The following is a 22,761-nucleotide window of genomic DNA, read 5'->3' on the forward strand; positions in this document are numbered from 1 at the left end:
GCTAAAGGTACATAGCCACTAAGTAACAGGGAGTAATCTGGGGTGCAAAAGGATAGTTGGTCCATTGTGACTATCCTTCCATCTAATGGAAGTAGAATGATATGAAAGACAATAGGCATAATGGAAATCATGGCATAAGTCCAACTATGGCCCAATGTTGAAATTATAGTTGAATTTTCTATCCAAGACTTCAATATCCACCATTACCATTTTCCCACTCAAAGTGATGGGGTAGCTGGCAAGGTAACCTTTTGGGATGAAAGTGTGCCCAACAAAAGCTTTAAGGGAATTCGAAAACAGTGAGAGGGTTGGAGAACCCAAGGTGAGTCAACATGAAACCAACATGATGCAGGTTGAATCACCTTCGTCAATGACAGTTCTATGTACCCCTTGTCCTTTCTAAAATATTTGCACCTGAAATGCAGGCTAGTGTGAAAGGGGAGGTTTACAATTTTCCATGTCGAATATTGCTAGCATGGAATCCTGAGGGTCGACCCCACCAATTTTGAAAAGTAGAGCTTTCCTTTGTGCTGGACAAGTTTTCAATACTTCGAGCACCGACATAGATGACGGTGCTTGCGCCAAATCTTCTACAATGCTATAGTTTTGGGCAGCACATGTAGATGTATTATGCATTGTGCTATGAAGTGCCCCTTTTGGGGGGAGAATCACAAGATCATCAATCGGTCATTCTATATGAAGACTGTTGGGCGGCAGTGGATTTGGACTCGAGGAATCATTCTCAACATTAACGACTGGAGCTCCATAAGTTTTGGCTCTAGTTTGAAGATTGATCATTTAAAAGGTGTAAATGGTGGATGGTCCTTCACCAACTAAAGGATGATGTGAACTGTCGTTGCCCCCTTGTGCGGGTTGAGGTTCGTTTGCAATAAGATGGTGATGTTGCTGAGAAGGGAAAGGGTTGTTTGGAACTACGGGGTCCGGCCAGTTTCCTTTTGAGCAAGGAGATTTGTGAAATTGGTGGAGACGCAGAAAATGATGTGTCATATGGTCTTCCACACAGATCTTGCAAGGGAGGTCGACAGCTTTGTCATTTCCACTTTTAGGAGGCACAATAACTTTCTGATTTGGGTTGGACTACTTGCCTGACTGCTCTTCAAAAGGAGCAGTGTTTTTCTTGTTCTTCTCATTCTTACCACCGTGTTTTTGTGTAGACTGCATAGAGTTTATCATGGTGGTAGGAAGAGCATTGAATTGGGTAGCAGGGTCAACTGACAACTGGGCAATGTGATGCTAAGTTGTTTTACAACAGCCCCAAAGGTACCGTTGATAATACCATTAGTGTGTGCACCAGGTTTCTGAGTAGCAGGACCATTGGAAGTTCTAGGGGCATTGGGAATTGTTGGAAATAATACTGAGGGGGGGGTGAATCAGTATTATCAAGTTCTTTTAATAAATCTTCCTTATTTATACTTTGAATTATTTTTGCATGTTAGTACCATAAAATAATGAGCATGAACAAGAAAAACAGATAGTCACACCAAAGAACATCAGATATAAGGTGGAAACCCAATGTGGGTGAAAACCACCTGCTGCAATATGTCTCTATCTTCTTTCAAATTAGAAACTCCTTTTACAATGGTTTTGTACTGGTGCAGTCCTTTACCAGTACGCAGGCTGCAACCTGTAGAGAGCTAGAACTCTCTCTCGTTTTCCAATCTCTCCTGGAAGGGAGCTACAACCCCCTACTTCTTTTCTTTCAAGGACCACTTTTCATAAATTTTCAAACTGGATCCATAAACATCAAGAGATCATCAAGTACAAGTAAATCACCCAGTCAACTGCAGTAACCAGATCAATAGTGACAGTAAACTAAACCCAGAACACCTTATTAACAGAGAAAAGTCAGTCAAATAAATGCCTTAATACAGATACGCAGTTTTTATTTCTTTGGCATGCGTTGCTACGCACTTCACCTTCTGCACCTCTGCGTATACCCGCTGAGATCCTTGAACTGCTCTGCGTATCCACTCACTGTTCCTTTAAATGCGTCGTGTACCTTCACTATGCCCTCGCCCCCACTGTTTCTATCGCGTCGCGTACTTTCACTGTGCCTCCGCAGTTACTGCTTCTATCGCGCCGCGTACTTTCACTGTGTCTCCGCACCTGCGGCTTCTGTCGTACAACGTACCTCCACACTCCTCCTTTCTCTTCACTGCAAACCACTGCACTTGGACTTCTGTCGCGCTGCGTACCCACGCACTGCTCCTTCTTCTGGGATGCGTACCCCCGCACTTGCACCGTTAATCGCCTGCGAACCTCTGATTAGGGCCAAATTGGCAGTCCACCAGTGTGCCACAGATAGTCAGATGCTCAGATCTGATCATGCGCCTGAGAGATCACACTTCATAGATTCACTTTCAACTTTACTTTTATATAGATCAAGCTTTTAAACCAATAACCCAATATTTCAGATCTTAAGATATTCAATTTGCAAAAGATATCTTAGCCAAGTGATCTCCTTCCCTATTTATAGTCAAGCCCTTATTCACACCATGGGACAAAACCATCAATAACCAATACAAGGGATCCAAACCGGGGCTAAATTAGATCCTATACCATGGGCCAAAACCATAGAATCAAGAACGGCGGGCTAAATACCACGGGCCAAACATAAGAAACCCCACGTGAGCGCGCTTCTCTGCCTTGAATTGAGTGAATTGGGGGTCCACACCTCATGAACGGGTAACCTACGGGTATGTACGCACTTTATCTATGATATTCCTGCGGGTCCGCAGCTTTTGTACGGTGTACCTGCGTACCTCCTATTTTCCAACATATTTTGAGAGCCTGAACAAAGCATTGCCACTTAAGAGAGTTGCCATCAAGTACAACACCTGTATCATAGAGCCATACCAGAATCATAATGCCAACAATCTCCCCCTTTAGACTTGATGGCAACTTCAAGATCTTCAACGTCATTCTCCCCCTTTGACATCGAGGGCAAAGGGTTATGCTCCCCCTAAGAACATGCTCCCCCTGACTATAAACCAGATCTGCAAAGAAGAACCATAATCCACCAAACACCATAAATGACCCTGAAAGAGATAGAGACATATTGCAGCAATATTCAGACCATCATCCATGATCTCCCTCTGTACTTCCTCCATAATGCCAACAATGCATTATATGCTCCCCCTGAACCTGTGCCATTCGATCTTCGATCAATCCGCAACCCAGCACATGTACGCATGTACCCCAGATGAGCCTTGCGTACAACCAACCATCAGAAGAGATTCAACAAGATGATGCATCAACAACCCCCAGCTTTTGCCTGAGGTATTCAAAGGTCTCCCTGGGCAATGGTTTGGTGAGTATATCAGCAACTTGTTCCTTAGAAGGAACATACTCCAACTTGACCTTTTGTTCAAGTACTTGTTCCCAGAGAAAATGATACTTGATCGGTATGTGCTTGGTCTTTGAATGCATGACTGGGTTCTTTGAAATGCTGATTGCACTTGTATTATCACATAAGATGGAGATGGGTGGTATACAAGTGATTTGAAAATCCTGCAAGGTCTGTATCATCTAAAGGAGTTGAGTGCAACAAGATGCAGCAGCAACATATTCCGCTTCAGCTGTAGACAAGGCAATCGAACTTTGTTTCTTGCTAAACCAAGATATTAATCTGGAACCCATAAAGAATGCACCACCACTTGTGCTCTTCCAGTCATCCACACTTCCGGCCCAATCTGCATCTGTATAAGCATGAAGTGTGAGATATGTATCTCTAGGATACCATAAGCCATAGTTTTGAGTTCCTTGAAGATATTTGAAGATTCTCTTTACTGTCTGAAGATGAGTTTCCTTTGGATTTGCCTGAAATCTTCCAACTATTCCTACTACATGCATTATGTCTGGTCCGGTACCTGTCAAATAAAGTAGACTTCCAATCATAGATCTGTAGGTTGGTTGATGCACTGCTGCTGATTCATCATTTGCACTGAGGCTACATCCTGTGACCATGGGTGTACATATTGGTTTTGCTTCTTCCATGCCATATTTCTTCAAAATCTGCTTGAGATACTTGGTTTGAGACAAAAAGATCCCTCCTTTTTGTTGGATTTGCAAACCAAGAAAATATGTCAGTTCTCCCAGCAAGGAAATTTCGAATTCTTTCTGCATTACCAAGGCAAAGCTTTGAATCATAGCTTCTTCATTGTTGCCAAAGATAATGTCATCTACATACACAACAAGTATTAGCAATTTGTCGTTTTCAACTTTTATATAAATATTGCTATCTGCTGATCCTTTTGAAAAACCTTGTTGATGAAGATATTTGTCCAAACGATAGTACCAAGCCCTTGGAGCTTGTTTGAGACCATAGAGAGCCTTTTTCAATCTGCATACAAGATTTGGATCATTTCCAAGAATGAAACCATCTGGCTGCTCAATGTATACTTCTTCTTCCAAGTCTCCATTAAGAAAGGCTGATTTCACATCCATTTGAAATACTTTGAAGTTTTCAAAGCTTAAGAGAGCAAGGAACATTCGGATGGCCTCAAGTCTTGCAACCGGAGCAAAAGTTTCTTCAAAATCTATTCCTTCTTGCTGCGCATACCCTTTACAAACAAGTCTGGCCTTGTTTCTAATTACTTCTCCATTTTCATTCAATTTATTTTTGAAGACCCATTTTGTCCCTATAACATTCTTATCCTTTGGTCTAGGAACCAACTCCCAAGTGTTGTTCTTTTCGATCTGCTCAAGTTCTTCATCCATTGCTTTGACCCAACATTCATCTTTGCATGCCTCTTTCACATTTTGTGGTTCAATGGAAGAGAGTAATGCCAAATAGCTTGAAGCTTCCGCAATTGTTCTTCTTGTTTGTACACCTACTTCTTTCTTCCCCAAAATCTGAGATTCTGGATGATTCTTCTGAACATATCTGGATGGAGTCTTCTCTTCTATCCTTATCTGCTCCTCTGGTTCTTCTTGAGGTTCTTCTTCTTCATCATTCTGTCTTTGAGGGTAGTCTTCATCTTCTTCGATATCTTCATGATTTACTTGCCTAGGAATGTATCCCTTCTCATCAACCACTACATCAATGCTGTCAACAATTCTTCCAAGTCTTTTATTGTAGCACTTGTATGCTTTGCTGTGTGGAGAATAACCAAGAAGAATGCCTTCATCTGCTCTAGGTTCAAGTTTGCCAAGTTGCTCATCAGTATTCTTAATATAGCATTTGCTCCCAAAGATTTTGAAGTGCTTTACCGAAGGAGTCTCACCATACCAGATCTCATGAGGGGTTTGAGTGTTGTTCACTCGGACATTTGTTTTGTTGAGAATAACAACCGCAGCATATGCAGCTTCACCCCAGAAAGTAGCGGGAGTTCCAGACTCATCAAGCATAGCACGAGCCATTTGTTGGACTGTTCTATTCATTCTTTCCACCACTCCATTTTGCTGAGGAGTTCTAGCTGTAGAGAATTCTCTTCTTATCCCATGTTCTTCAAAGAAATCGAAAAATTCATTTGAGGTAAACTCCCCACCTCTGTTGGATCTGAGGCACTTAATTTTGTATCCTGATTCATTTTCAACCAAGGCTTTAAAGGATTTGAATTTTTCGAATGCTTCATCTTTGTGCTTCATAAGTCCTAACCAGACAAACCTGGAGAAATCGTTAATAAATAATATCAAGTATTCTTCTCCTCGAGGTGTCCTTTTCCTGAATGGACCACATACATCTGTATGTACTAGCTCAAGAGGCATGCTAGTTGATCCTTCCTTCTCCGGAAAGTTAGTTCTGGTTTGCTTTCCAAACTGACATGATTTTCATATGGTGTTGTCTGGAATTTTGATATCTGGAAGACCGCGAACTGCCTGATATTTGCATGCTTTCCTTATTTGTGAAAATCTTAGATGCCCCAACCTCCGGTGCCATAACCAGTGTTCATCATCCTTGCTTAGATAGCATTGTTGTTGTCCTTCTTCAAATATGTATAGATTATTTGGAGTTCTTTCACCTTTGATCACTGTTTTACCTGTATCAAGATCACGAACAAGACATCCATTTGATCTAAATATCACCTCGGTTCCTTGATCACACATCTAGCTGACACTCAGAAGATTATGCTTCAATCCATCAACATACAAAACATTTCCAGCTTTGACCTTTTCTTTTAACTGAGCAGTGCCTTTTCATTTTATAGCTGCAGGAGTATCATTTCCAAAAGAAACTTTCTTTCCCTTTTCTAAAGCAGAATATGATTCAAGTTTTTCTTTATCACCTGTCATATGCTTCGAACATCCACTGTCAATGTACCATAGATTTTCCTGTCCCTCTGCATAAAATGCTATCCCACATCTTTCTGTTTGTGGTTCCTTTATTCTCCATGTTTTGGTGCTTGAGGCTTGTTCCTTTGTCTGCTGAAACCTGCTCCTGCATTCAGAATCTTCATGACCAAAGTTATTGCAAATAGAACATTCAACTTCATTTTCAAGAGCCGAAAAGTTGTTATAGGTCCTTTTTGTAATCTCGGTCATACTTCTTTGTTTTTGAGCTTCTCTAGTCATGATTGTTTTATATGCAACACATTGAGCTGCTTTGTGACCAAAGTTATGGCAAGAGAAGCATTGTCCATTGAAGAAACTTCTGCGGTTATCAAATCTTCCGGCCAAATGATTGTAATTTCTATTGTCATCCATTCTTGAAGCAAATTGAGAGGATTTTACCTGTGGCTGGTTGTAGCTTTTGTTCATCCTTGAGATGGATTGCCCCTGGTTTACCTGATAGTCTTTGTTTGTTCTTGATGTAATTCGTCCCTGCTTTACCTGGTGATCTCCATTGTGCTTTTGCTCATTCCTTCTTGCTGCATCAAGATAACTCTTTGAGGTGGATGCTTGAGAAGTTTCTCCATTATAGCCCAGACCTGTCTTGTTTAGAGGAGAACACTGTACATTGATGATCTCATCCAGAGTTTCAGATCCTTTGACAAACTTAAGATTAATATCCTTTGTTTTCTCAATCTCTTTTCTAAGACCAACAATTTCACCTTCTAACTTTTCAAGATATTTTTCTTTTTCATCAATTTGAAGTTGTAGGGTATCAATGATCCTATTATTTTCTTCTATACATGTCTTGAGTCTAGAAATTTCTTCATAAAAGCTATCCACATCTATAGCATCCATGTAATCATCATCTTCAAATGCCATTAAAAGTTTATAGTCATTACCTCGTTCATCTTCATCACTATTTGATAGACCATCACTATCTTCATGAGTGTAGTAGCTTTTCTTATTTGCATTCTGTTTCTTGTTCCATCTAGCAGGTTCCTTTCCTTTGTCAATCTTATCCTTATGAGGACATTTTGCAGCATAATGACCTACTCTTCCACAAGCAAAACATTTAAAAGGTAACTTACCTCTGAACCTTCTAGTACCCTGTTGAAGGTTTCTTACAAAATTTGATTCTTCTTCTTCTTCTGGCGCGTGACTTGCTTCATAGTAGTCTCCTTTGCCTGAAGCCTTGAAAGCAGCTTCTCTCCTGTCTGATGGACCTCCTTTTCTCATTTCATAAGCAGTTAGAATTCCGTGTAGCTGATACATAGTAAGAGTTCGTAGATTTTCCTTTTCTTCTATTGCAGACACTTTAGATTCAAACTTGGGGGACAATGATCTTAAAACTTTTTCAACCACAATAGCCTCTTTTATTTCTTCACCCAAGTTTTTCATGCAATTAACAATCTCCTCTACCCAAAGGAAATAGTTAGCCACACTTTCATCATTATACATTCTGAGATTCTCATATTGAATCCTGAGGGTTTGAAGTTTAGCACGCTTTACCTGTTCATCTCCTTCGTAGCTCAAGACAATCTTGTCCCATATTTCCTTTGCGGATTTATATTGCATAACCTTCACGAATTCTGTTTGAGATAAGCATCCCAACAGAGTATTCACTGCTTTAGCATTTGTTTCATATTTCTTCTTTTCGGCCGGATCTGTAGGAGTAGCTGAAGGAAAAGTGTAGCCTGTATCTATGATATCCCAAACTTCTGTACCAAGAGATTGAAGATAGGCAGTAACTCTTACCTTCCAATAATTGAAGTTTGTCCCATCAAAAATTGGTGGCCTAATTGATGCTTCCCTCTCGTAGTTGCTCATGATGAATGATCTTCCTTCAAGAGATCAAGCTTCTCTGAAGGACCTGCTCTGATACTAATTGTTGGAAATAATACTGAGAGGGGGGGTGAATCAGTATTATCAAGTTCTTTCAATAAATCTTCCTTATTTATACTTTGGATTATTTTTGCATGTCAGTACCATAAAATAATGAGCATGAACAAGAAAAACAGATAATCACACCAAAGAACACCAGATATAAGGTGGAAACCCAATGTGGGTGAAAACCACCTGCTGCAATATGTCTCTATCTTCTTTCAAATTAAAAACTCCTTTTACAATGGTTTTGTACTGGTGCAGTCCTTTACCAGTACGCAGGCTGCAACCTGCAGAGAGCTACAACTCTCTCTCGTTTTCCAGTCTCTCCTGGAAGGGAGCTACAACCCCCTACTTCTTTTCTTTCAAGGACCACTTTTCATAAATTTTCAAACTGGATCCATAAACATCAAGAGATCATCAAGTATAAGTAAATCACCAAGTCAACTGCAGTAACCAGATCAATAGTGATAGTAAACTAAACCCAGAACACCTTATTAACAGAGAAAAGTCAGTCAAATAAATGCCTTAATACAGATACGCAGTTTTTCTTTCTCTGGCATGCGTTGCTATGCACTTCACGTTCTGCACCTCTGCGTATACCCGTTGAGATCCTTGAACTGCTCTGCATATCCACTCATTGTTCCTTTAAATGCGCCGCGTACCTTCACTGTGCCCTCGCCCCCACTGTTTCTGTCGCTCCGCGTACTTTCACTGTGCCTCCGCAGTTACTGCTTCTATCACGCCGCGTACTTTCACTGTGTCTCCGCACCTACGGCTTCTGTCGCACAGCATACCTCCGCACTCCTCCTTTCTCTTCACTGCAAACCACCGCACCTGGACTTCTGTCGTGCTGCGTACCCACGCACTGCTCCTTCTTCTGGGATGCGTACCCCCGCACTTGAACCATTAATCACTTGCGAACCTCTGATTAGGGCCAAATTGGCAGTCCACCAGTGTGCCACAGATAGTTAGATGCTCAGCTCTGATCATGCGCCTGAGAGATCACACTTCATAGATTCACTTTCAAACTTTTATATAGATCAAGCTTTTAAACTAATAACCCAATATTTCAGATCTTAAGATATTCAATTTGCAAAAGATATCTTAGCCAAGTGATCTCCTTCCCTATTTATAGTCAAGCCCTTATTCACACCATGGGACAAAACCATCAATAACCAATACAAGGGATCCAAACCGGGGCTAAATTAGATCCTATACCATGGGCCAAAACCATAGAATCAAGAACGGCGGGCTAAATACCATGAGCCAAACATAAGAAACCTCACGTGAGCGCGCTTCTCTGCCTTGAAGTGAGTGAACTGGGGGTCCGCACCTCATGAACGGGTAACCTACGGGTATTTACGCACTTTATCTATGATATTCCAGCGGGTCCGCAGCTTTTGTACGGTGTACCTTCGTACCTCTTATTTTCCAACATATTTTGAGAGCCTGAACAGAGCATTGCCACTTAAGAGAGTTTCCATCAAGTACAACACCTGTATCATAGAGCCATACCAGAATCATAATGCCAACAGGAATTACATCGTATAATGTGCCAGACTGCGAATAAATTAAATCTAAGTATTGGGCACAACGAATGGATTGGTCTTCCGTGACCGCACCACCTAAGGTAACATCCTTAGCGATTTGTGGGAGAGGATATTTGCAGAACCAATCCGTTAATAGATAATATGGGAGGGGCACTTTGACTAGCCTCTGCCTACATATCCATTCATGGATGTGATCAGAGATGTGGGTGGCAATGTCCTAACGTAAAGAAGTGAGGAGTTTCGTCCCAATTTCATAGCGGATTGGTAGTTGAAAGTGATTTAAAAATTCCATCACTAAAGTGCCAAAGGTATTGATTGATGCACGTGGTAACTCAATCTGCCACTTTGCTACATTACTAGTAAGGGTTTGGGGAAAGAGTTGAAGCTAGATACTATCATCCACCATGGAGTTAGAAATGCACCATAAATGATAGTTGATGATGTGTGTACCCAGATCCTCCCCTTGTTTCCCTTCGAACTTCGGGATGTCGGTGGGAATTTTATGTGGGATTGGAGGCCAAAGTAAGTTGTGAAAGATGGGTTCATTGGTGAGTTTGTTCAAATCAGGGATGTCAAGCATTGCCAAGAAAGGAAAAGTATTTGATGCCCCCGATTTAGACCAAGGTGATGACAAATGACTTGAGGGTCCTTGCGGTCCTCCCATCATATTGTTCCCAACATTATACATAGGATGCATGGAATAATAATTTCCTTGGGGAACAATTGTATATTGTGGCTATCCATAGGGGTTGTTAGGCTGGGGGATATAAGTTCCCCCAGGATAAGGAGTGCCCCCTTGACTCATTTGAGGTTGAGAGTGGGGTGCCCATATGGATTGAGTGAGACCTTGTTGAGGGATCCTGCTAGCCACGTAATTAGTCGTAGGCCCTTGACTGAAATATGGAGGATTCATGTCAATCAATCACTTTCTATTTTGTCCTCTAAAAGAAGGGGGAACAATAATGTTCCCAACCGGTATATGCGTATTCGGAACAGTTCCCCAGGGCGTTTGAACCTGGGGATTGGAACTAAACAATGGGTTCCAACCAAAAGGGACTTGTGATAACCACGCTATATGGAGCACTATACAGATTGCTTGTAGATGATCTAGGATCTGACACAAAATGGGTGGAAATCGGTATGTTTTGAGTTCCACTCGTGTTGGGTATAACTATGGTGCTCAGAACTAGCATAGTTGGGATAGCTGGGTATGCCATCAACGACGTAGTACTGACTGTCAACTGGGGAAGTGGGGGAGGACCAAAAGTGTCCACAAAATCCAATGACATGTTAGTCGTCGATGGGATGGTGGGTATAGATACAATGGAAGACATAGGAGGTACAGGTGCAACTTGAATTAGCATTAGTCCTAATGGATTCGTGATCAAAGGATTATAAGGAGAAATGAAGCCTTCAATAAAGAAATCTTCTGGTAAACTTGAGTCGTGGGATGTCTAGAATGATTCAGTATTAGATATTAGAGACTTATTACCTGAATATGGGTAATCCAGTTCACTAGGGTTCAACGAATCCTCCACAATTAGTGGGGGAACACCTTGTATCTGTCTAGATTGATGATGAGGGTCATATGTAGCTACAATGACCAATATGTTTTATCAAAATATTTTACTGTGATATCTATTATAGTCTCGATGATAACAAACTGGCACCTAAAAAATAAAAAATACTCTAAATAAGTCAATCAACAAGCAAAGGGTATGACCCTGTTTGATAACCACCATTTTCTAGAGATGAAACCCAGTATCACAATGGATAAAACAGAGAGTTGGCCAAATGTACAGTTACGATTACTCTTGAGCTTCGCCAGAACCTCATATTAAGTAGCCAAGTACTCTCGTGAAGATGAGCACCCTCCCAAAAATTGAAGACAAAGTAGGTTCATCTATTTAGGTACCAAGGCAGCCCGTCCCAGTCACGTTGTGTTTGTCCCTAAAAGTATGGCCACTATGGTTACCTCAAATCACAGACACTACTGAGGGGGACATGGTCATAGATAGTACGTTGTGTGGGTAGGATATCTGAGTCCCTGACTTAGCTCCGATATCCCCGAATGGATCCCTGATACACAAAATACCCAAATGAGATGTAAGCGAAGGTGAGCTACCTTCGTTTACAGTACAATGTTGTCTTGCATTTAGCTCTGGTTTGAATGGAGTGGTCCTAGATAGTATGAGTCCAGAAGGATTTCCCTCATTAATGACACTAGTTTCGGTGTATGATCTTGGGTAGTTAACTCACAACTGCCTAACCCAAGATCCTAGCCTAGACTAATATGTGTGTTTACTCATAAAAGAGTTGTTGATTGATTTTATTACGATGTAAATTTTAAATGTACTATTTTAATGTCTTTGATGGGGGTGTTGACTTATGGATTTATGTGGGACTCTCAGACACAAACCATGTAGGAAAAATGCTTTAAATTTCACTTCGATGAATGAGTTGCTTCTATAAGGAAAGGGTCATTTATACATAAATACATATCATGCATCCAGTACAGTAAAACACAAGCACAACCAATAGAAATACAATTCTATATAACAACTTTTAAAACCAAATAAATGTAGATCTAACCAACTAAGCAGAAAAATTGTAAAAAAAATTGTATTTTCTTTTTTATGAAAAACTTAAGCAGTAAAGCTATTTTCCTAAAAAGAAAAAAATGTTTAGGAAACATATATCAATCAAACATGCACAACTACGGATCCTTGTTCAACCTACAAGAAACTTTCCCAACCCATGAGTTCACAGAATTGGCTGCTTATCAAGACTTCGTTGTCTAACGCATTGTAACAAAGGATACAGAGAGTTAATGGTTGCACTAACACTCTATTTGCAAGGTCACGATGCTTTATAAAGCATTGTTTTCACTGGTAGGGTGCGTTAGTGAGGAATAGGCTCTAAAATAAGGTTGTGGGGATCAGATCTAAGGTTGAGCACTGTGAGAAGGGTGTTGTATAGTCTTGAGTGGTCAGAAAGGGGATCAAGAAGTATAGGAAGGCCTGGAAGAAAGAGAGATCTGGGAACTTTCTGGGAGAAAACCGGGAACTAAGTGTAGTCCCCAGTGGAGTCACCAATTTTGCTATAGGGATTAATGCACAGGTGATTTTGGTGGTGATACCCTCAAGGATCTTCCCAGTATCCTTGGCAAACAATAAGATTAGCCGTAGCTAGCCTAGAGATACATGCACATATCTGTATTAGTGAAATGACAATAAAAGTAAGAATAAGGATTGTTACTTCATATCTTGGTGTGGTGTTGCTAGAGAACACAAAGTAGCGGAGTGGAAGACCCCTTAGCTAGCTCCTAGATCAATACCTGCACAGAAAAAATACAAGGCATAATATCATAGCATATAACTTTAACAATCAATACAAGAATACATAAGGATATCTAACTGCATACATCTAAGCTACTCATAATCATTAGCGTTGCATAAACATGTAAATAAATCAAAATACCAACGCCATGGAGTGGAAAACACAACTGTAGGTCTATATTAATGATAGGAAAGACTGTTTACAACCATCAGTTGCATCAATTTTCCCTTACTCATCCAGCTCCTCTCTCTCTTCTTAAGCTCTTGAAGAGCCAATGTCCAATACAAACTTCGACAGCCAATAGGAAATCCTTTCAATACTTTCGACCTCTTTCACAATGGCCCTAGCCTCAAATATATAGCATGAGAGGATAAGCCTTTCCAAATCTTTCATGAGTTCTTTTGGGAAAAAGCAGAGATGTTTCCATGCTTTATCACTCTTTCCTTGTTTGTAGACTCCGTTAGGAATAGAAATTCCTCAAACAGGTCAAATATGGATGTTTCCCTGCTTTATGAGCTGACATATGAGTGAATATAGGGATATTATTCGGTCAACCCACTCCTTTGACCTCCATAAACTCACTAAATTTGACTAACGCACCCCCTGAGGCAACACAGAGAGTTACCCTAGGGACTAACGCACCTGATGCATGGCTAGGAAGATTTATAAAGCACCTTGCTAGTTCTTGGAGAGCATTAGCTTAGAAAATAGGCCTGTGAACTTGGTCAATCTTTCAGTCATCTTGCCCTTCTCCTCTGAGCTGATGAGGAGGTCATTTTCCTATGTAACAATTATCAAATATTTTCTTTCAGGTATATCTCCTTTTGATCAGGAAAATGACATACTTATCATTGAATATTTCTGCAGTGATATTGAAAATATATCTTTTGTTGAATCTCATGATTTAAATAATGAATATTGTCTTGATAAGCAGCTGACCGTGTTTCCTCAGAATTCAAAGTTGAGCCAGGTGAATAAGACACTTCATCCTACATTGATGGTTATGTCAGGCTCCTGTCATCATGATGGTATTTGTGATTTTAGTCAGTTCATGTTTCTTTTGTACAATTTTGTCATTAATGTCATCACATGGGATGTTGACTCTCTCCTGAGGGATGCTTATTTCCTTCACATAAAACTATTCAACCCCTAGGGGAGGAAATTTAGATTGACTATTGAAATTCCACCACTACATCCCATCTAAAGCAAATATCTAATATGTAATGTGTAAAGAGTGAAGAATATTAATGAATATTTTACATCATACATCGAAGAATCTCACGTGCATGACAACATGGATTGTGTTCAATCTAATAAAATTGCTTATGAAATGGATGTCTTTGTTCAGTCTTTCCTGTCTATTTTTACCTAAAGGTTGTTTCCATGATCCTATTGTGGACTCATTAGTAGATTATTTTCAGTCCAGACCGATGTCTCGTGGCCTGCACTTGCATGCACCTGGTCGAGTTTTGTATGGTCACAATACTGGTAGTTATTGTAGTTGTGGATTTTTTCATTTGGTAGAGCAGTTGAGCATAATACACCATTGTGGTTGCACTTCCTATTTTCATTGGTCCATGTAGATGTTTGTATGATTTCCCTTATTCATTGCACTGCTTTTTGTTTTGGTTCTACACGATCACATATTTTAGTCCAAAGGTCAGGAGAAACTTCTATGGTTGCACTGGAAATTACACTTTACATTACTCAACCTTGTATTGTTTAGGTTAGGATAATATAGGTTTCATGTAGTTAGATGAACTACATTCTTGTTCTCTATTTTATATTTCACGTTTGGCTTCTTTTGAATTTATTTGTCTTTGAATAAAATGGGTTTTAAGATTTGAGATGATGTGGCTAAGATTTTGTGAATGGAAAGTTGTAGTATCATACAACCCTTGGATTATCTATTACCTTCTTCTTTGTTTTGGTTTACATCACTTTCAAGTCAGTGATTGTCTGATGGAAAATACGATAATTTAGCTGGGAATATATAAACAAACCATGATGCCCATATCTTTTTAGGATTCTCTTTCCTATACTTACTGATGTTTATGAATAATGTGTTCTTACTTATCTATCTGTGTAGAGTAAGATAAGGGGAAATTTTTTGGCGAACAAAGCATCAGAGGTCTAAAACTTGTCTCTGAAGGAGAAACCTCCTCTTCTCTTAATAAGTTGTGATCCCTCTTCTGCCCATTGAAAAATAATAAGTGCCTATGCATAGTCCTATGAAAAGAAAAGAAAAATATAAAGGGTGAAAGAAGAGAAAGGCTTCCTGCACAAGGAGGTGAAACAAGATACTTCGTCAACGTACTATCCAGGCTTGTTGATGACAAAAAAATGTTTGTGTTCCTGACTCTGTCAAGTTAATGTGATGCAGGAAAGTGTTCCCTTTGCAGACAGAGGCAACCCCTCTAGCCCTAGAGTGGGTCTAGTCACAAACAAGGACAGATCAACAATAGCTTTCCTTAAACAGTCATAGTTGGAGGTCTACCTCAACCGGTGGTCGATGGAGTTCCATTGCGCTGCTCGAGCTTCCGCTTCCTTAACGAGTGATCAACCTGAAACAATGCAAAGGAAATACAACAAAGCACGTAACCGGAAAACAACAATGATCTATTTATTCACAAAGTCAAGAAGTCATGAGCTATCAAGTAAATTACATACAAGACATAGGAAAACATCATTGATTGTATTAATAATGAAATAAGAGTAAGCTTACAACCAAATTCTTGACGTCACAAGCCTTCTCAAAGGGATCTATCCAGCATGTTCCTCAAGCATTCACTCTTTGAAGATGAATCTCCCAACATACAAGATCTCTCTCACTCATAAGTTTTACACAAGATTAAGGGCACTTCACAAACTTCCGCAAGCTATTAACAATCCCACACTTTTCACACTCACACCAGCTATCTAGCAAACTCACAAACACTAACAGCACTGCTCAACTAGCTAACTATTAGAAAATAGTAATGCATAGCAATGGTGAGAGTTTAAATAGGAGGAGTCTACATGAAAGGTGGAAGAGTGAGCTTATCTCCAAGGAAGGTATCACAATTGATGGAACTGCCATGCCAGAGAAAGGAGCGTGATACAAACTATGCCAAAAACCAGGTCTGGAGCCATCCAGAAGGCCGACTGTTGGAACAAATTCACCCAATCTGGATCATTGCGGGGGCATAACTGAGCTTTAGCGCTAACATCGCTAGTGAGAAATGTATCCAGTTAGATCATCGCTAAAGATAACAAGTTACCTCGTGTTGGAGCATGAAATCGGACCATCACTAGAATCAAATGTACTTCCACACTGGCAACGCATCTGGACTATTCATGAGTGCCCTTCAGCGCATATATTTAGTCAATAGACACGATGAGGCAGATAACTTAGGAAAAATGGGTCATTTGGTAGCACAAGAGAGCATTTTTTCAATATGAGCATGTTTGACTTGGACACATGACACAGTAGAAGGACTGGAGTGAAGGCAGTGACAAATTACCATGTAACAGATGCCCCCTAAAGTATGAAGCCCAAGAGAGTGGGGGGGCTGAATTGCTTTACAAAACTGGCTAAGCTGAAACACCATCTAGAAGAACCTACATGCAAGTACAACTGATATCTCTGATAATGTAGTCTAGGCATGGGCGCAACCATCGAAAAGACATACGAACTAGGTCTGTGGTATGGACGCAGCCATCCAGCAAATGAGACCATGATAATGATAAAGTTATGGTCACAGCCATCCATGAAGACTCAGGTATGGTCGCAGCCATCCATCAATGGGTCATGTAATCACAAACCAATCCACGCAGCCCGAACATGTGCAATCTGAGTTCGGGGTCTTGAACCCAACTGACCATAGTACAAATTCTAACATGTGAATAGAGGTGTTGAGGTCGAGCATGATAGAAAGTCGCTTGATTACCGGTCAATGATGAAAACTGTTACCAAAAACGAGAGAAACCACCAATAATGCCAATGGTTCTCAAGGTACTATCTAGCACACTCCACGAAGTGTGAAAAAGGAGCTAAAGTTGAACACTCATGGAATCACCCAATCGACGACCAATGATTAAAGTAGGCTGTCAGGTGCGAAGAACTTGCCATTGAGGCATGCAAGCTCTAAGGTACCAAAGGGGATCTCTAGATCAATCTCCTGGATAATGAGCTGATGTCGATAGGAGACGACCCGTCGCAGGAGGGACATAATATTTCCCCCATCAACGACACGAGATAAGGAACAAGTGGTAGATGGAGAAACAGAGTATCAGAGGAGGAGGCAAGGGTGTAAACTGCAGAAGGATTATACTCTTGAACATGTCGGCGACACAACTACAGTGGGTGGCAGCATTCAGGTACCAAGGGATTAGAGGCACAATGGAAACGGTGTGAATCAGATGGAATGATGCTAAATGACAACCCAAATCCGCGGAAGGCCAAATGACGATGTATGTATGTCCCAACCTGACAAGAAGAAAAAGTGTCGATGTTCAGGAGTGACTAGCTACCAATGATGATTTTCAAATTTTCCCCACCATTTCTGGCAAGTACCCCTATTATTTTTGAAAACAAGCTTGAAGGGGTAGCATATTCTTGTAATATAAGTTCGACCATTGGTCGAATCCAACCTAGTAATAATTTAACGAGCCCTAGGGAGGAGAAGCTCGAGTCTCGTCATGGTGACGAGTCCAATGTCGTCAGGGTTTAACGAGTCCGACATAGGTAAAACTCGGAGTCTTTTTCATGTTTATAGAGTTTGAAAAAGACACGGAAAAAAAAACTCCAAGGGGGTCGTTTTTCGTAGATTTGTGTCTCTTGAGCTCGAAAATGTATAAAACGATACTCGAAATAACCACCCGGCCATTACGATCGAGGAGTACTTTTCGTGGCTAGTGACCTTGACCCAAAAAAGTAGAAAAGCGATCGAAATCACATCGTTTCGTAACCAGTAACGAATCCGAAATGACAAAGGCCCAGCAATCTTTTCGTGTTTGCATGGTCGGAAAAGAGCTTAAAGGCAACCGCCTCTTATTTTCTTTAACAAGTCAAGAGGAACAACTCAGCTATCTTTTCATTTTTCAAGTCGGAAAAGAGCGTTAAAGACGACTTTATGGATCAAGTATACACGAAGCACGAGGTAACTCCACTACCTGTATCTCTGCACAAAACACGTCAAACGTAAACCCATTCGACATAAAATGAAAAATATATGCGAAAACATAGTTAAAAAACAAAATTTTAACTGACCATATGATAAAAAATGAGAAAAAACCACATTTATAAAATATAATTTTTTATTATTCAAAAATTACTATAAAAGGGGGGGTAATTCATTCATTTTTACCATTGGCACTGTTCATTTCACCTTGGAGTGTTTTGGAGCACCAAAGTTGGCGAGCTGATTTTGGCCCCATTCGTCCACCGTTCATCCTGAAACTTCTTCCAGGTAAATAGACTTCTTCCTGCGCTTCATTTCAAAGTCTTTTTTATGCATTTTGATGTTATATATGTGAGTTTAGGTGGATTTTTCAAGTCGGATCTGCCGCTCAGTCATCGCGGGTATACCGCTCGAGTCCACGATGACCGAAAATATTTACACATATCGTTTTCCGATCATCGCGGGAAAGTGATGTACTTCCGCGATGACCGCGAGAAAATTGAACTGGCAACCTCGCTGCGTCACGACTGTTTTAAAAACAGTCGTGATGGTGATGCAAAACTATTTTTTTATGCAAATTATGGATTGAAATTTGCAAGCGAAGTTCTAATTCATTTTTTCTCGTCATGCAGGCCATAATGGTGTTTGTCTGGCAGGAACGAACGCATGATGATAACGATGTGGAAGCTTTTGCTGATGTTGGATGCTGAAATGCTTTACATGCATGCGGATTGCTAAAATTCTTCCTTACTCCGCACCTTTGGTCCCAACCCGATTTATTAGAGCTGTTGATCCGTGCCTGGAATCCAACAGATGGGAAATTCATAATCCGAGGCCGAGACATCGATTTTGATGCCACAGACATATATTTCCTAACCGGGCTGTCCCATCTTGGTGAGAGGCCCATTCTAGAGGGGCAGCGAGCTCCCAAGCCCAACACGAGGCATTGAAGACGCATCTCTGGCTAGCTCTCGAATGTCTCAATCCAACCATGTTCAACTGGGCAGAAACAATAACTACCAATATGAAGAGACAACTTACCAACTGCCGTCAAGGAGAGACAAAGCAGTTTGGCTACGGGTCCATCTTAGTCCCGCTCATGCTAGAGCGGGTGCCAACATTGCAGTTACAGGACATGGATTTGGATTTTCCCAGACCACGTGAGACTAGGATCACACGGTGGGCACACGTTATGCCACGAGGAGGTGGCGGACAACCAGTGTCATGGGGGACACTGTTTCGAGAGTGGCTGGAGCGCCAGACGATCTTTGTTGAAGATTGGCCATATGTTGCCATGGATTTCCACGAAGATCCTAAAATGCAGCTGCCCACTAGTGAGCAGTGGGATGATGGTGGTAAGACACTTGATCACATTATTTTGCATTTTATTTTTTATGATGTTTTTTATATTTTTTCATGTATATGTCCTAATGATGAACTCTATGGTATTGCAGATGTGGGACCAATGAGACCCGTCGGGCTGGCTCTAGAGGCACGGAGGGATGCACAGGGCATTGCAGCACTGGCCTTGGCTCCTTCAGCCGATGATCCGGTGGAGACAGTGGCCCGAAATCTTGAGGGCCTAACGAGAGGAATTATTGATTACATGGGGGTTGAGGAGGTCCCCATAACGTTCCAGATTCACATAGTAGGAGTGGTACCCAGGGTGCACCGCCTGTGGACGCGGGTGGCACAAGCGGTGGTGTGCTATAAGGAGCATAACCCACCGCAGTAGACACCTAGGTCTTATTTGCTGCTGATGATTTTCTTTTTTGAGAGACATGTGTCTCGGATGTATGGAGAACACAGACTCTGTTTGGACATATACACTTATTTTTTTAGCACCTCGGTGAGCCACACGAGATATATATATACATATTCCTATGGTTTATTATTGTGTTTTACATGCTTCTTATATGCTGTTTTAATTACATGTTACGCAAATGTCTATCTAATACATGGTTAGCTAATGCATCAGTTAACATGTTTAATCTTCGTGGAATGTGTTGATATGTGATAAAATCAAAATTCCTTTCTAACAATTTAACACGTAAATACAACCTTAAAATCTGATGGTCTCTGACGGAATATTGCCCATTGAGCTGGTGGACGACAAGCTGAGAATCCAAGTTCACAATCAATGTATGAATACCGAGATTGATAGCCTCAGTCAGTAACTCAATAACAACACTATATTCAATGACATTGTTCGTGGTACAACCTAGACAAACACCTTGAAGGTCTACTAACTCACTTTGAGGATTGTAGATCACCCATGCCGCAGAAGACAGGTTGTGGGTACTATGGCACCATTAGGAAAACCAATGTAAGGTGCACCAGAGATCTACACAAGAAGCAAAAGACACAATAAGCAGCAATACGCCTACACACCAAGCCAAAACATGAAAACACACACACAACACACCTGCTAAAAACACATGTATGTACAAATCAAAGTGCATGAAGTTCACGCATAATATTTTTTCAAGTAAAGCCCATTTCGGGGCTTATCCAGAGGGTTCCCTTCATAATCAATCAGCTCATAGGCCCCTTTTTGCAAAACTCGCTTTACAATATAAGGCCCATGCCACATGGGCTCGAATTTGCCTGCCCCCAGCTTATCATTTGCTTGATCATAGAGCAGGACTAAATCTCCTTCAACAAAAGAATGAGGATGGACAGTATGATCGAAGTGATTTTTCACTCTCTTCTTCTGTGCTTCAATAGCTAGAGAGGCTAGTCAACGAGTCTCATCCAGCCGCTCTAGGTAGAGAATGCGTTCTTCTATCGGAGTAGTGTTGGGGAGTAATTCAATGGCTAATTTCAAAGAAGGGATCTCACACTTGATGGGAAGGGTAGCCTCCAGTCCATAAACCAATTGGAACGGGGTGAAACCATTGGCATCCTTCACAAAATTTCGGTAGGCCCATAAGGCAGAGAACAACATCAAGTGCCAGTTGGACTTGTGCATGCCAATGGTGTGTTGAAGCATCGTAACTAGAACCTTGTTGACGGCTTCGACTTGGCCATTGGCCAGAGGATATTATGGTGTCGAGCTATCATGCCGCAAGCCTAGCTGGGTTGTTAACTCAGTCATCATATGATTACAAAAATGCTTACCGTGATCAGTGACGATAGCCTGAGGGACTCCGAACCATGAGATAACATGATTAAACAAAAATTGTGCCACTGTGTGACCGTCTTCAAATAGTGTAGGCATCGCTCGGCCCATTTTGTGAAATAATAAATGGCAACGATGATATACCCATGCCCCCCGGCCGAGTGAGGGTTATAGGTCATATAATTAATGCCCCATTTGGCAAAAGGGTCGACGGTAACAACAGGGTGCAATGGAGCGGGAGGCGCATGCATCTTCTGCTAGTGGATTTGGCACTCATGACAAGAGTGGATGGCAAGAATGCAATCCTTAAAAATGGAGGGCCAAAAGTAACCAGCACGGAGGATCTTTTAAGGAGTAGCATATCCAGACATGTGACCACCACAGGTGCCAGAATGGCAGTCATTTAGAACTCACTCAGCTTCCTCAAATGTTAAGCATCGGCGGAGAATAGAGTCAGCGCCGAGACGGTACAGGGTGTCCCAAATAATACGATAGGGCTGAGACTTATGGTGAATCCATCGTCAAGCATCCTTAGACACATCAGGATGAAAAGAGGACATCTGTAGATAGACAATGATATCCCCATACCAGGGATTGAGGGTGTTAATTAAGAACAGAGTTTCATCCAGAATATGGTCCTCTAACCAAGAGGGCGTGGTAAGAGATGGCAGAGAGAAAAGCAACTCAGCAAAGACGAGGGATTTCTTAGACTTGGAAGTGGTGAATTCCAAGTCGAACTCTTGGAGGATAAAAATCCACTTCGAATACTTGCCCCCCAGCAACTGACGCGATAGGATGTACGTCATCGGGTTGCAATCAGAAACCACGTCGTGGTGCGCAATAAGATATAATGGCATAAACATTGGACGGCACAAACAGCGGCCAATGCCAACTTCTCGACATAATCATAACAAGTTTCCGTATCTAGTAGATTGTGGCTGAGATAATAAATGACATGCTCAGTGTCATCGTCATCATCTTGAACAAGAACCATTCCAATAGTGGTGTCGGCGGCAGCTAAATACAGAGTGTAGTCATGATGATAATTAGGAGGACGCAACAACGGAGTAGAAACAAGGAGAACCTTGAGGCGCTCAAAGGACTCTTAAGCAGCAGCATCCCAAAGAAAAGGGGTGTCCCGCTTCAATAACCGCATATAGCCTTTGGCCACCTCTGCATAGTTCGGAATGAATCGTCATAAAAAATTTGCTTTGCCCTACAAACTCTACAATTACTGCAAAAAAGCAGGGGGAGGGAGATTCAAAATGGCCTCGACTTTAAGGGGATCCAAACAGATACCCTCTCGGGAGACGATGAACCCGAGAAGTCTACCCGACTCAACAGAGAAGACACACTTATGTGGATTAAGCCTGATGCAGTAGTGTCAACAGCGGAGAAATATTTTGCGAAG

At 41.2% G+C, this 22,761-nt stretch overlaps 1 pseudogene; it reads left to right on the forward strand.

Moving 5' to 3' along the window:
* Positions 1–18,939, forward strand: part of LOC149205367 (nibrin homolog) — a 36,817-nt pseudogene extending 17,878 nt beyond the window's left edge.
* The last annotated feature ends 3,822 nt before the right edge of the window (positions 18,940–22,761 follow it).

The sequence above is a fragment of the Pinus tabuliformis genome, chromosome 1_2 (assembly GCF_031772625.1).
Source record: "Pinus tabuliformis cultivar Carrire ecotype Pingquan chromosome 1_2, CPIR1, whole genome shotgun sequence".
In the NCBI taxonomy this organism is placed as follows: Eukaryota; Viridiplantae; Streptophyta; class Pinopsida; order Pinales; family Pinaceae; genus Pinus; species Pinus tabuliformis.